The sequence below is a fragment of the Leucoraja erinacea genome, chromosome 33 (genome assembly GCF_028641065.1).
Source record: "Leucoraja erinacea ecotype New England chromosome 33, Leri_hhj_1, whole genome shotgun sequence".
NCBI classification, from domain to species: Eukaryota; Metazoa; Chordata; class Chondrichthyes; order Rajiformes; family Rajidae; genus Leucoraja; species Leucoraja erinaceus.
Genome location: NC_073409.1, coordinates 14,401,649 through 14,416,256, shown reverse-complemented (window position 1 = coordinate 14,416,256; position 14,608 = coordinate 14,401,649). Strand labels below are relative to the sequence as shown.

Here is a 14,608-nt window from a genome sequence, read left to right as displayed (position 1 = left end):
GATAAAATGAAATAGGCGTATGTGTATACTGCCTGTCCACCACAAATTGACTGCAAGAAGAGCACATGCACCTCAGAATAACAGGGTCTGAGAGCTGAGATGAGGAGCACATTCTTCACTCTGGGGGCTGTAAGTCTTTGAAATTTGCTGTCGCAGAAGACTACGGGTGCTTAGTTATTTAAAGCTGAGTTCAATGAATTGATGGACAGTGAGAAAATTAAGGAAGATGTGGATCAGATGTGAAACACTGTGAGGTGGAAGATCAGCCATGACCTCACTGAATGGCAAAACAAGTTTAAGGAGCCAAGTGGGTCATGCCTGCCCACGTTTCCTATGTCCTTAATAATACAACTTAATAATCTGTTGTTGATCTTGGTGTTATGGATTGCACTATTTTATTTAGTCAGAACATATGGCCAATGGAATTGATGTCAGGCTTGGATCCAAGGGGCAGCATGCCTGCCTCGGAAAATGAAATTGTGAATTCAGGTCCCAATCCAGAGGCTTTAACATTGAGAGTAAGCTACTGCTCAAATGGGCAAGTGAGTGGGTATTGCATTACTCTGGATGTTTCCTATTGATGAGGTTACATGCAGATCTCTGGTCCTTCTTCGCAACAGGATTTAACATCTATTACTTGATGAGCAACTGTTCTGCTGCTGCCCTGGCCAACCTTTGTCACTCAAGCACTGTTATTTCCCTTGTTGGTGTCTGTGGGATCTTATTGTGCACATATATGACAGCTTAATTTGCCATGAAATACTTTGGGATATTCTGAGTTGGAAAAGTTTTATTGAATTTTGAGAAGCTTTGCAGTTCCTATGTTTTGGGGAATTAAAGTAAGCCTGGTCCATATAATTTTTTGTGAGATGACTGTAATGGAATGGTGATGCCATGCACCTTTCCATCGGAAGTGATTGGTAGAATCCCATTCACATTTGGGACCCGGCTGTCACTGGCAGGGTCAACATTTACTGACCATCCCTAAATGCCCTTCCACAGGTGATTGGGTGCCACTTTGTTGAACTGTTATATTCTTGCTGGTAAATGTGCTCTCAAAATATTCCTGGGGAAGATGTCCTCAACGATTTAAAGCCAGAGATCTTGAAGGACTGTTTGCAAATCAGAATAGTTTAACTTCTGTTCATTCAGTAGGTGGCACATACTGCAGGCACTGTGAATTTATGTTGCAATGAATAAGTGATTAAGGTGGCCAATGAGATGACAGTCAAGAGATGTTGGTCGTGGATTGCTACTTTTTTTTTAGAGCTTTTAGAGATGCAATCAACCAAGCAAGCAGACAGTATTTCATCAAATCCCTGACCAGTGCCTTCCAATGGTAGAAATACATTCGGGTATCAGGAAGCGAGCCATCTCCCATCTCCGGAAGTGGCGGCGCTGGTGAACGGCTGCGGCTCGCCTGCAGTCCGTTTGTCTTTACTTTTTTGTGTTGTTTTTTTTCGTTTTGTCACTTATTCCTTGGCACGAAATTTCATTCAGACCTTAAGGTCTGAATGACAATAAAGGAATTCAATTCAATACATGATACTCATTCTCTGATCTACTCTTATTGCTGCAATATTTATGTGGCTGGTTCAGTTGAGTTTCTGGTGAGCGTTGAATTCCAGAATACTGAAAGTTCAGGACTTTGTGATGGTAATGCCACAGAACATGTTCAATTACACAAGTTAGAAGTATTTGCCCCTTGAGCCTGCTATGTCTTTCAATAAGATTGTGGCTGATCTGATCTTGCAGATATCACCATTAGATGGTTGTCTCTTTTGTTGGAAATGGTCATTGCCTGGCATATTCGCAGTGTGAATATTACATGCCATTTTCCAGCCAATGCCTGAATGTTGTCTGGGTCCTGCTGCCTGCATGCTTGCACTGCATCATTTGCCTGTAAGTTACAAAAAATATTGAATATTGTCTAATCATCACTGAACACCCTGAAGAACTCCTGTAGTTTGTCCTGTCACTGGGGTGGGACACTGGTCTGGCAACCACATCTATCTTTCTTTGTGCCAGGTATAATTCCAATCATTTACTCAGTATTCCAGGGCCCCTTGATGGCACTCAATCAAATGTTTCTTTTATTTCACTTCCACTTCTCTGAAATCAGCACAAAAACTGCACACAGCAAACTCCCACAAGGTTGGCCAGATAACATGTGCCTGTGATGTTAGGATGAGATACATATATTGGCCTTGTTAAACCTAAATTAAACTCTCCTGCTACTGTTAAGAATGATGCCATGCAATTTATATTATCTGGAAAGTCAGCTGGGGCTTTTGTTCAATGCTTCATTCATATATCATCTAATGATATTGCACTCGTGTCAGTCTGGATTATGTGATCATGTCTCCAATCAATAGTCACATTCCTTGATCCCAGGAGTCTCACTATACATCCAAACAATATCGCCAGGCATCGCCTTCTGGCAAGGCCATGCTGGGCTACAGGTTTGGGCCATCATATCCATAACGCTCATCTCCGTCACTTAACCCCCGATCTCCCAGACCAGGTATATCCTTTTTTGGTTATTTGTTTTATTGCTCCATCTCCAGCTCCATCTCCAACTCCAGCTCCAGCTCTAGCTCCATCTTCAGCTCCATCTCCAGCTCCATCTCCAACTCCAGCTCCAGCTCCATCTTCAGCTCCATCTCCAACTCCAGCTCCAGATCTAGCTCCATCTTCAGCTCCATCTCCTGCTCTACCTCCTCCAACTTATCCTTTTTTTGTTTAATTGTTTTATAGCTTCAGCTCCAGCTCCATCTCCATCTTATCTTTTTTTTGTTTATTTGTTTTACAGCTCCAGCTACAGCTCCATCTCCAGTGAAGGAAACACTGATCCCTGTTCATACGTTGCTTCCTGTTCTCAACCTTTAATAAACTGTTGGAGCCTTAAAATGGTCTTAGTCATCTCCGTCTTGCGGCAGTCCCGAACTTGATCATCTCCATCACGCTGAGTCATGTCCGTCACATGAGTATTTTATGCTCATAATGTGTAAAATAATACAACAATGACGATAATTATCAATGCTAATTGATAAATGAATAGTATGATTTTGCCTATTCATCTGATTAATATTGTTTTAGAGGAAGTTGGTGAAAAGTTATGTGACAGTTACCACTCTTGCTGAAAATCACCACTTTTTTCGGCAGTAAATTGTTACAATGCCTTAGACTGAAAAAGTACTTTTTGGGTGGTTTATTTGAGGAAGATTATAATTTGAAAGACTGGGACAAAAATGTGATTTTATATTCTTAAATCAGTTATATTTTACAGCATTGTTCATCATAAAAATGCAACGGGTATGACTGAATGCAATGGCCAACCTGGAAAATGAAGAGGAAAAAATAAATTAAATTCTCTAAAAGATTGCGCCAAATATTTTTCCCAAATAGAGATGTTCATCTGTGTGAAACAACATTCAAAATTGTAAAAATTTAAGTTTTATAATCGTTTTTTCAGAAACTTAAAAGTAGACACTTACTGAAGAATCACCCATTTCTGCCCTTTGGGTTCTTTTACGCAAACGTGTAGGTCTTCATGACATAGAAACACCATTTCCCTTCTCCATTTGCTCATTTTGCCCTCCTGAACTTCAGGTGGTGTCTGTCATGAACACAAACATTTAAAAACAAAATTCAGATGTATTACTCTGTTACTTCATTTTCTACTTCAGTATCCTTCAGCAGGCAATTTGATTTATTGAAAAGCATTTTGTTTCTGCTGAGAAACCTGTTGTTGGACACATTTGACAGAAATATAGGAGATCTGACACATCTTCGCAGGGTGAATGTGGAATGAATGTTTCTTCTTGTGGTAACATTTAAAACTAAGGGTCACTGATGAGAAATTAAGTTTCGCCCATTTAGACAATGTTGAAACAATGTTTTCTCTCACATGTAATGAGGAATTGAAACTCTTTTATTCAAAGAGTGGTGAAAGTCTTCCCATCCTAATACATTTAAATATTTTTAAGGCAGGGTTGAGAGTATTGTAATGGGTCTGTCCCACAGGCGATTTTTCAGGCGACTGCGGGCAGTCGCCTGAAAAACTGGCAACTGGAACGATGACTGTCAGAGTGGAACACACACACACATCGCTTCCTTTATCAGCCCGTTATGCAGGCGGGGGACAGGGCATGTCTCAATGAAATTCACACGGTGCAAAGCCAAGGTGATACAGACACACATACGAAGAACAGGAAGGTTGGCGCTGTAATTAAGACGGCTGAGCACAGTGTACGGTAAATCCTTTAAGGGGGGGGGGGGGGGGGGGGGGGGGAGAGGGGGAGGGGGGAGGGGGGAGAAGGAGTGGTGGAGAAAACTTTAAGAAGCCTGAGGTACACGACTGTGAAACTCGGCAGACATTTAACATTACCGGTCGGTTATCCTTGGTTCTGAAATCTACTGCTTACGTTTTTTCTCCCCAATGTGCCAATGAAATTCACCGGTCAGCACCGGCCTCAACCTGCGAGAACCTTCGACCTGGCAACCCACTAGAACCCACTAGAACCTCCTGGCGACCCACCTACGGCACTAGAATTCTCGCTACTATCCATGGCGGCTTCATGCTAGTCGCCGCTAATTTTTCAACATGTCATAATGAGACCGCGACTCCCAGAACGGGAACACCTCACAACCATGAAGGCGACTCCCCGGCAACCGCCCGCAAACATGTGACGACTGCAGTCTCCTAAGAGTGACAGGCCCATTTATTTCTTAATTGTTTGGCCTCTCTCTGTAGGCACCATGACATGTATCATTCAGTATTTCTTTTCATCTCATCATCAACATTTGCTTTCTTCTTTCTTACACCTTTCCTCGAATTAAAATATGTTTAATTTTTACATTTTTCTGTTGCTGATGAACTGAAAATTTATTCTGTTTTTCACCCCCTCTCCACAGATGCTACGTGCTTTTGTAGCATTTTGTTTAATGTTATTTGTGGAGTTCATTGCATAATCAGGATTTCCTGATATCAGCATTTAAGCAACCAATCAAGTCACTGGCAATTATTCTCCAGTTTTTACTGGTCAAAGTTACCAAAGAGTCTGTTCCTTTTCTAAGTAATATCAGTTGTGAGTTAATATTTTTTGGAATGGGGTAAAATTACAGGATCTTTACATGTACCTTAAAATAACAAGTATCTTGGCATTAAATTGCAGAATGATCTGCATTGGAATGGTCAGACTCATCATGTAACGGTGAAAGTAACAGGTGTCCTAAATTTTCTGAGGCGCAACTTTCATTATTGTTCAACGTCTGTCAAGGAGAAGCTATACTTCACCCTCGTTAGACCTCATTTGGACTACGCAGTTGCAGCATGGGACCCATACACAAATAAAAAAAATTCTTCCATCGAACGTGTCCAAAGACAGGCAGCTCAATTTGTTACTAACACCTATGAGAGAGAAGCGAGTATTACCAAACTTCTGAATTCTCTGGGGTGGAACCCTCTCCAAGACAGACGTGAAGCTGTTTTTACAAAATGTTAAATGGTCAGCTCGACATAGATTACAAGACCTACACCAAACCCAAACCAATTAGGAGGAGACGAGGATATTCGATCCAATTTGTGATTTCAGCTACCAAGACAGATGTGTACAGCAATTTGTTCTTCCCCTCGCACAATTAAAGCATGGAATAATCTCAACCCTACTATCTCAGATGCAACTAAATTTAAGGTAGCTCTTTCTTCCCAATAACTCTTCAGGCTTAAGTCCTCCCTCCACCACCTCGTTTAAATTCAATTTGGAATATTTTGGAGGGTCAAGAAACCAAGAACAGAAAGAGTACAATTTTATAGTTGATCTGAAGGAAATCGTGCCCATAGAAATGTTTGGAAAACAATATGCTCAGCTCCAGCTAAGATTGTGTGTTTCAGCCCCATTACAGCATTCAAAGACACAATGACCTCTGAGATGGAAATGAGGGAGATTAACATTTCAACCAAACTGATCGTTAAATGTAGTAAATAGTTAAATTTCAAACTCTAAAAAAGCAAGATGAAGTAATTTATTGGAAGTTAAGTCATGTTCCTTTTATTGGCTGAATCTGCAAAGACTCCTTTAAACTCCCTCTGTGTGGCTGCATATTAAACTGTCAGCTTGCTTTACAGACAGATATATATGGGGCTCCACAGCACAACCTGGTTTACATTTCCAGATCGACTTTTTGCTGATAATGGTCTTACTGTCACACCTAAAGGTCCTAGCCTAAACCCAGGTTATCTGACCCAGCTAGTAAAACTTGAGTAAGTATGTTAGTGCCTACAGTTCCCACTCCAGGAGTCTTAACAAAATCCCCTGGCTCTCAAGTTCCCTTGAGTTTCAAATTCTGGTATTTGAAACTTTTCTTGAGGTACGTATGGACCAGGAAAGTGCCGTGAACTACATGTTTTATTTGCCAGAAAAAAACGCAAAAGATTCCGAGTTGTGATAAGACTGGAAGTGTTCCTATATTTCTGTGTCGATTGCTCGCCGCTTGGGCGAGGTGATGTCGAGGAGACATTCGGCAGAGACTAGTGATGGAGAGGGGAGGGCGTGCTAAATAAATAAAAAACACTTACTGGCTGCAGCACTTGGAGACGTTTAACATCACCACAATCCCTGAACACACCCGAGGAAGGGAAGCAGACCCTTCTGAAGGACGGGATTCAGAACGAAAGCCATTTGTCGTGGTCTAGCGCTGTCCCAGAGGCCGCTCCAGACCCACACCTCATCCATCTCGGTGGCAGTCGTAGTCTTTGGGGCTGAGGGAGGGAGGGAGCGCTGTCCTGCCGCAGCTGCGCTTTGACCGAGCGACCATCGGTTACACTGACTTACTCGGTTCGTGAAGGACGAGGACGGCAGGGACGAGGCCTCCGTTAATGTCCGACCGTTAACAGGACGGCAGGGAGGTGGCGCAGCGGTAGAGCTGCTGCCTCACAGCGCCAGAGACCCGGGTTCGATCCCGACTACGGGCGCTGTCTGTACGGAGTTTGTACGTTCTCCTCGCGACCTGCGTGGGGTTTCTCCCAGATCTTCGGCATCCTCCCACATTCCAAAGACCTATAGGTTTGTAGGTTAATTGGGCTTTGGTAAAATTGTCCCAAGCGTGTGTGTTAATGTGGGAGGGACGGACGGGGAAATTGCTCGTCAGCGCGGACTCGCTGTTTATTATCCGCTAACGTCCGTTGGGGCCGTTAGGACGGTTGGTGCGCACGTGGCGCTTCCCTTGGCGCGCCCCGGCCGGCCGGGCCTTTGCTGGCCTCTTCCCTCGACAACTCACACAGTCCTTGCACGGGAAGAGAAGAGAAGGCCCATATGAAGTTATCAGGGATTCTTTGTTTTGAAGCTTTCATCCGCCTCGAGCTTGGTCCAACCTGAGCTGGCTGCACTGTCTGCTGGCGGCATAGGGCCATGCAGAAGTGTTTAGGTCCCGACGTGTTTACAAAGGTAAGACCAGCTCGCGGTTTCATCGCTGATGGTCGATCCAGCTCGAGGTTTTTCAGGCGAGTGCCCTCGAGCTTGAAGGTCGAACACAGTTGCTGAAAAGTCGCGTTAGTGGGACAGGCCCTTTAGTTTCAGATGGAAGATGGAAAGTCTACTGTATCGTACAGTTGATACACAGTACCCCCACTCTCCACTACCTCTCACCTTTTAGAGACCTGTCACCTATTAATGTTTATTGTATATTTATTTGTTGTATTGTTGCATTAATGTGCCCCCAAAGTAGCTGTAAGAATTTCATTGTACGTTTTCTATTGCACATGAGCATTCAAATTAAATACATGACTCTCTAGACTTGATTATCAGTCTTTATGTTTCTGAATAAGAGATCCAAGTACTTTGACTTTTTCCAATTCTGTTTACCACCCTTTAAACCCTACTCACTGCCTTCCTTTCAGACTTGATCTTCCAGCTCTGTAAAAATGAATTTGTCATCAATATTGTCTACAATTTGGCATCAACTGTTCCCAGTGAGTGGGGGCAGACCCTCCATTGCCCGCCGGGGATGTCGTGCCCATCTGATAGAACTGGCTCGGCATAGACGTCGACAGGACCCGTGCCACGAGAGCAAGTATGGACCTGTGAGCAAACATTGAGGTGGGTTGTCGAGGAGCGAGTTGGACTGTCGAGAAGCAAGGTGGTCCATTGTGGAGCAAGGTAGGCCACCGGAAGTTCCTGGCGAGCGCTGCAGAGCTTTCCAAGAGAGGACCTGGCAGGCTCATGGTGGGTGCCAGAGGCCAGACAGCTCGAGAACCAAGAAGGATCTTTGGGGAGTACATTGAACACTTTGTAACTACGTGGCGATTCTTTGCATATTTTGTGAATGGTACGCAAAACCGAATTTCACTGTGACATGTCGTGATAATAAAGAATCAATCAACAATGCTAACAATTTTGTGTCCAACTCTTTCTGTTCTCTCACTTCATTAAAATCGATTCTATCTTTGTCACCATCTTGCCTTCCGTCTTAAGCACTTTGCTTGTAGTCTTCCCATCCTAATGCTGGCCGTCTTATTTCAGGCCTGGCAACTACACTTTTCACAAATGCACTACTGGATGGTACAATGGTGCAGCTGATAGAGCTCCTGCCTCATAACACCAGAGACTCGGGTTCTATCCTGACCTTGGGTGCTGTCTGTGTGGTGTTTGCACGTTCTCCCTGTGAATGCAAAGGTTTCCTTCGGGTGCTTTGGTTTCTTCCCATATACCAAAGACGTACGTTACACAAAAAAGCTGGAGAAACTCAGCGGGTGCAGCAGCATCTATGGAGCGAAGGAAATAGACAACGTTTCGGGCCGAAACCCTTCTTCAGACGTTGCCTATTTCCTTCGCCCAAAACGTTGCCTATTTCCTTCGCTCCATAGATGCTGCTGCACCCGCTGAGTTTCTCCAGCTTTTTTTTGTGTAACCTTCGATTCTCCAGCATCTGCAGTTCCTTCTTAAATACCAAAGACGTACGATTTGTAAGAGTCTGAAGAAGGGTCTCGACCTGAAATGTCACTCATTCTTTCTCTGCCTGTCCCGCTGAGTTACTCCAGGTTTTTGTGTCTATCTTTGGTTTGTAGTTTGCGTCTGCATTGCCCCTGATTTGTGGGGATTGTATGCAAAAGTAGGATAACATTGAGCTAGTGTGAATGGGTGATTGATGGTCGGCACGGACTCGTTGGGCCAAAGGAGCTTTTTCCATGCTGCATCGCTAAACTAAATACCTTCTATCTCAGAGATGTAACTAATAATAATAATAATAATAATGCATTTTATTTGCTGGCGCCTTTCTGGACACCCAAGGACACAGGACATAAAATCACAATACATATATCAATATTAAAATCAAGTTGATTAAAAACAAAAAAAAACACAAAACGTTTTAAGTCATTAAAATCAGGGTGAACATGGTGGAAGTTATGTCGGGTATGCTAATCTAAACAGGTGTGTTTTGAGTTGTGATTTGAATTGATCGATAGTGTCCAGGTGACGGATGGGAGGTGAAAGAGTGTTCCAGAGACGTGGGGCAGAGCAGCTGAAGGCTCTGGCACCCATGGTGCTGAGTCTAAATGTGGGGACGGTTAAAATTGCAGCTGAGGAGGAACGAAGTGACCGGGAAGGAGTGTATGGTAGCAGCAGGTCAGAGAGGTATTGGGGAGCAAGGTGGTGTAGGGCTTTGAAGGTCAGCAGTAAAATCTTGTAGTTAATCCGGTGGTGCACAGGGAGCCAGTGGAGCTGAGTGAGGATGGGTGTGATGTGGTCCGATGATCTGGTGCGATCTGGTAACTAATCGTTGTCGTGCCCTTCCCGTTTTCTCACACAAAACGTAGCCATAGAGAATTACCCCCATCTCCGGCATAATTGAGGCCAAGGACATGAACAGGATATTAATTTTAGAGGAAATGTGCACACATATTTTTGGCCTCATTTGGTAATACAAGACCATTCATCTGAAATGCTAATTCTTTCTCTCCTTGATTTCTCTTTATTTCAGATTTCCAGCATGTGCAATTTTGATTGGTGTTTATTTTTTTGATGGCTGGAAATGAAGGGAGTGCATGCCTTCTTCCTTCACTTCCATCCTTCCACATATACTGCAGTTCAGGTTTGCCTATTTTAAAAAAAACAGACTGATTCTTTCTTAAAGGGAAATAAGAATCTTCCCTCTTCACGAATCAAGCACTCCCAGGTCAGGTATTAAAAAAAGCAAGAAAGACATATTCATAAGGCACATTTCATTGCCTGTAAAGTGCTTTGGGATGTCATGAGATTCTGAAAGGTATTATAGAAATGTAGCTACTTGATGTGAATTTTATGCTTTCCTGTCAATATTCCCACCATGACATAAACTTCACTATTGTGGTGTATGAAAACGTATGACATATAAACATGATGTATGCATCAGTGTGCAGTGTAGTTAGAGTTGAATAAACACAATGCTTTTGTTCCGGCAGCTTTGTGTCTCCCCATAGTTCACAATATTACATGCTCTGCTCACAGATAAACCAAAAATGCGCATATTTCCAACTACTACTTTTAGACTGACCAATACTTAACTATAATGTGATCCAGGGAACTTGTATTGTGGCCATTAGAGTATTGAAAATTTGCATTAAATAATTAATACATCACTTCCCCAAAATTTCAGATATGAAATAAAATTCACTCTCACTGAGTTATGTTTAAAAAGAGGAAGATAAATATTTTTTTAAACTTGTGGTTTATTGATGCATGAACTGACGATGATGCAGCATTGTGTTATGAAGAATAGCGATATTCTTTTTTTTTTAGGAATCTAACTGCCCCTGTAATGTTGGATTCATCTGTATTTACTGTCATTCTGAGGTTAACAGTAGGCATGGTAGACAACCAGGGCTCTCACTTAAAATTTTTTCGCTGTTGCCAGCCGGGCAACCTAGGCAGCTTTTTAGGTTGCCGAATGACAATTTAGGTGGTCATTTAAGACGGCTTGCATGACTCGTGCGATAATGTGCTCGGACGAAGTGCATAGTTACCAGTCGGAATTATGCTCAATGAAGCATTCACATATTATTTCTGCTTCAAATAAAGTCACAAACTAAACATATTCACCAATCAAGACATGATATATACCACAATGACATGCAGCAAAATTATAATACAGTGTATACAGTATCTCAACTCTTTTAACACGTTGCAATAATTGCAATTTCTATTATTTCTTTCCACTTCCAAACAAAAATGTGGTTGGATTATTCAGCGTATGATCAACCTCGATGAGACCAAGCGCAGGTTTGGCAATCGCTTCTCACAACACCTCCACTCAGTTCGCCATAACCAACCTGATCTCCCGGTGACTCAACACTTCAAATCCCCTTCCCATTCCGAATCCGACCTTTCTATCCTGGGCCTCCTCCAAGGCCAGAGTGAGGCCCACCGCAAATTGGAAGAACAGCACCGCATATTTTGCTTGGGTAGTTTACACCCCAGCGGTATGAACATTGGCTTCTCCAATTTCAGGTAGTCCTTGCTTTCTCTTTCCTTCCCCTCCCATTCCCAGCTCTTCCACAGCCTACTGTCTCCGCCTCTTCCTTTTTCCCTCCCCCCCCCCCCCCTCGACATCAGTCTGAAGAAGGGTCTCGACCCGAAACGTCGTCTATTCCTTTGCTCCATAGATGCTGCCTCACCCGATGATTTTTTCCAGCTTTTTTGCTACCAATGGGATCCCACCACTGGCCACATCTTCCCATCTCCTCCCCTGTCAGCTTTCCGCAGAGACCGCTCCCTCCGTAATTCCCTGGTTAATTCATCCCTTCCCACCCAAACCACTCCCTCTCCTGGCACTTTTCCTTGCAACCGCAGGAAATGTTACACTAGTCGCTTTACCTCCCCCCTTGACTCCATTCAAGGACCCAAGCAGTCTTTCCAGGTGCGGCAGAGGTTCACCTGCACCTCCTCCAACCTCATCTATTACATACGCTGCTCTAGGTGTCAGCTGCTCTACATCGGTGAGACCAAGCCTAGGCTTGGCGATCGTTTCGCCCAACACCTCCGCTCGGTTTGCAATAATCAACCTGATCTCCCGGTGGCTCAGCACTTCAACTCCCCCTCCCATTCCGAATCTGACCTTTCTGTTCTGGGCCTCCTCCATGGCCAGAGTGAGGCCTCCCGTAAATTGGAGGAGCAAAACCTCATATTTTGCTTGGGCAGTTCACACCCCAGCGGTATGAACATTGACTTCTCCAATTTCAGGTAGTCCCTACTTTCTCCTCCTTCCCCCATTCCCAGCTCTCCCTCAGCCCAATGTCTCCACCTCTTCCTTTCTTATTCCCGCCCTTCCTTCACCCTCACATCAGTCTGAAGAAGGGTTTCTCCAGCATTTTTGTCTACCCATTCACACGTTCTGTTATCCCACTTTCCTCACCCACTCCCTACAAATTAGGGGCAAATTTACAGAGACAAGTTAACCTACAAAGCCAATGCGTCTTTGGTATGTGGAAGGAAACCCACACGCTTGCAGGGAGAATGTGCAAATTCAACACAGACAGTGCCCGAGGTCAGGATCGAACACAGATCTCTGGCGTGTGAGGCAGCAAGTCCACCAGCTGTGCCATTATATTTTGTTTTCCAACACACAAAAAATTATACGCTGATAACTTTGGTTACTAAAAAAAAACCTATCCATTTTCAGTCTTAAATCTCTAAGTGACGCTATGTCCTCCTTTACAGCTACTGTATGTTTTAATTCAGTTCAAGACTATGGGGCAGTATATTGGCCATAAAGTTGCTGCCTAAAAGTGCCAGAGACCCGGAATTGATCCTGAATATGGGTGCTGTCTGTATGGAGTTTGCTCCTTTTCCCTTTGGTCGCATGGGTTTTTCCGGGTGCTCTTGTTTCCTTCCACATTCCAAAGGTGTGCAGGAACTTTTTTCAGACCCAACCCAAAATGTAATATTTTCCTTTTGTCCAGAAATTCTGTCTGACCTGTTGAGTACTCCAGCTTTTTGTGTCTATCTTCAGTTTAAACCAGAATTTGCAGTCCTGCACACACAATACAATACGATAGAACTTTATTAATCCCAGGAGGGAAATTATGTGTGTGTGTGTATATATATATATATATTACACACACACACACGCACGCACGCACGCACACACACTCACACACACACACACACACACACATATATATATATTTACTAGACCAAGTGCAGACCCGTTGGGTCTGCTCCCCCAACGCAGCCGTTACCTACCCGTAGCCCCCACGGGAGACGCGGTCCTCCAACTCAAGCGGCTCAGGAATCAGCAGTGCGGCTGTTTTTAAATGGCGTCTTTGAGGCGAGAGGCGGGCGCCAGCAGCCGTTATGGTCACTGGCCAGCAGGAGGCGACAAAATGAGTGAGTGGAGAGGGGTGGGGGGGCGGAAAAGGATTTGATTAAAATTGTATACATAAACACGACAAAATTTAATGAGGAGTGAATACGTGTAATGAAAAGTGAAATCTGTACCGAAATGGGAAAAATCAGGGCGTTTGTGGGTCGGGGGTTGTCGTGGCAACGAATCGAAGGCTGGCACCCACAGGCTGACAACCACAAGTCAGGCAGGCAGCCAGGCAGCCAGCAGCCACACAGTTTTAATAGTATATAGATATAGTTATATCTATATCACTAAAAACCTGATCTTGACCACTTCCTGTTCTGTATTTTGATTTTAGAAAAATGCTGCCACTTACGGCTGTGATCTTTGGCCATCTTACTCAGAGGATTTTTCCCATTGATGAAAAATAAAAGAGTTATTAGTGTTTAAAAAATGCTGAGATTCTCTCTCCTGAAGGCCACGCCCCTTCCGGAGGGACTATAAAACCCAGAAGTGTTGAGTGCCTCAGTCAGTCTCTGCAAGATAGGGGAGCGAGAGGATCACGTCTCTCAGTCTGAGCTGTGAATAACACTGCATGTCTACTAAACTGTGAGTGGTTTTACTGACCTGTCAGTGCCCTTAATGTGGTTTGGAAATGCTAAAGCTGTGTTGCCTTTGGTTTGTAAATGATAAAGCTGTGTTGCTTTTGGTTGTAAATGCTAAAGCTGTGTTGCCTTTGGTTTGGAAATGCTAAAGCTGTATTGCCTTTGGTTTGGAAATGCTAAAGTTGACTTGCCTAATTAAAGTGGCCTTGCCTATTTAAAGTGGCCTTGCCTAATTAAAGTTGCCCTGCCTAATTTAATTTAAGTTGCCTTGCCTAATTTAAGTTGCCTTGCCTAATTTAAGTTGCCTTGCCTAATTTAAGTTGCCTTGCCTAATTAAAGTTGCCTTGCCTAATATATAATTAAAAGTCCAATCTTGACCTCTTCCTCTTTCCGCTTTATATTGAATTTAGAAAAAACGCTACCACTTACGGCTGTGATTTTTGGCCATCTTACTCAGAGTCCCCCTCCGCTCATCAGGTGCCGAGGTTTTTCCCATCAATGAAAAATAAAAGAGTTATTAGTGTTTTAAAAATGTTGAGATTCGCTCTCCTGTCAATCACGCCATGAAGGCCACGCCCCTTCTGGTGGGAGGGGGAGGGACTATAAAAGCCAGAAGTGAGGGAGTGGCTCAGTCTTTACAAGATGGAGGAGGGTGAGGTTACGACTCGCTGTCTTTAGTG

General features: G+C 43.7%; 1 long non-coding RNA gene across 1 annotated transcript; it reads right to left on the bottom strand.

The window, feature by feature from the left end:
- Nucleotides 1-326: 326 nt before the first annotated feature.
- LOC129712731 (uncharacterized) lies at nt 327-7,216 on the bottom strand. Its single transcript, XR_008726118.1, has 3 exons — nt 6,581-7,216; nt 3,498-3,619; nt 327-3,339 (listed from the first exon to the last, which is right to left on the bottom strand). It is a non-coding gene; the product is annotated as an uncharacterized LOC129712731 (long non-coding RNA).
- Between the last annotated feature and the right edge of the window lie 7,392 nt (nt 7,217-14,608).